Raw genomic sequence first — 1,754 nt, forward strand, 5'->3', positions numbered from 1 at the left:
TGCTAATGCCTCCCCTCTCACATAGACTGCTGCTTATGCCTCCCCTCTCACATAGACTGCTGCTAATGCCTCCCCTCTCCCATAGACTGCTGCTTATGCCTCCCCTCTCACATAGACTGCTGCTAATGCCTCCCCTCTCACATAGACTGCTGCTTATGCCTCCCCTCTCACATAGACTGCTGCTAATGCCTCCCCTCTCACATAGACTGCTGCTAATGCCTCCCCTCTCCCATAGACTGCTGCTTATGCCTCCCCTCTCCCATAGACTGCTGCTTATGCCTCCCCTCTCACATAGACTGCTGATAATGCCTCCCCTCTCACATAGACTGCTGATAATGCCTCCTCTCTCACATAGACTGCTGATAATGCCTCCCCTCTCACATGGACTGCTGCTTATGCCTCCCCTCTCACATAGACTGCTGATAATGCCTCCCCTCTCACATAGACTGCTGCTTATGCCTCCCCTCTCACATAGACTGCTGATAATGCCTCCCCTCTCACATAGACTGCTGCTAATGCCTCCCCTCTCACATAGACTGCTGCTTATGCCTCCCCTCTCACATAGACTGCTGATAATGCCTCCCCTCTCACATAGACTGCTGCTAATGCCTCCCCTCTCCCATAGACTGCTGCTTATGCCTCCCCTCTCACATAGACTGCTGCTAATGCCTCCCCTCTCACATAGACTGCTGCTAATGCCTCCCCTCTCCCATAGACTGCTGCTAATGCCTCCCCTCTCCCATAGACTGCTGCTAATGCCTCCCCTCTCACATAGACTGCTGCTAATGCCTCCCCTCTCCCATAGACTGCTGCTTATGCCTCCCCTCTCACATAGACTGCTGCTAATGCCTCCCCTCTCACATAGACTGCTGCTTATGCCTCCCCTCTCACATAGACTGCTGCTAATGCCTCCCCTCTCACATAGACTGCTGCTAATGCCTCCCCTCTCCCATAGACTGCTGCTTATGCCTCCCCTCTCACATAGACTGCTGCTAATGCCTCCCCTCTCACATAGACTGCTGCTTATGCCTCCCCTCTCACATAGACTGCTGCTAATGCCTCCCCTCTCACATAGACTGCTGCTTATGCCTCCCCTCTCACATAGACTGCTGCTAATGCCTCCCCTCTCACATAGACTGCTGCTAATGCCTCCCCTCTCACATAGACTGCTGCTAATGCCTTCCCTCTCACATAGACTGCTGCTAATGCCTCCCCTCTCACATAGACTGCTGCTTATGCCTTCCCTCTCACATAGACTGCTGCTTATGCCTCCCCTCTCACATAGACTGCTGCTTATGCCTTCCCTACTTACATAGACTGCTGCTTATGCCTTCCCTCTCACATAGACTGCTGCTTATGCCCCTTCTTACATAGACTGCTGGTTATGGCTCCTCTCTCACATAGACTGCTGCTTATGCCTCCCCTCCCACATAGACTGCTGCTTATGCCCCTTCTTACATAGACTGCTGGTCATGGCTCCCCTCTCACATAGACTGCTGCTTATGCCTCCCCTCTCACATAGACTGCTGCTTATGCCTTCCCTACTTACATAGACTGCTGCTTATGCCTTCCCTCTCACATAGACTGCTGCTTATGCCCCTTCTTACATAGACTGCTGCTTATGCCTCCGCTCTCACATAGATTGCTGCTTATGCCTCCCCTCTCACATAGACTGCTGCTAATTCCTCCCCTCTCCCATAGACTGCTGCTAATGCCTCCCCTCTCCCATAGACTGCTGCTTATGCCTCCCCATA

The sequence above is a fragment of the Hyla sarda genome, chromosome 5, assembly GCF_029499605.1.
Source record: "Hyla sarda isolate aHylSar1 chromosome 5, aHylSar1.hap1, whole genome shotgun sequence".
NCBI classification, from domain to species: Eukaryota; Metazoa; Chordata; class Amphibia; order Anura; family Hylidae; genus Hyla; species Hyla sarda.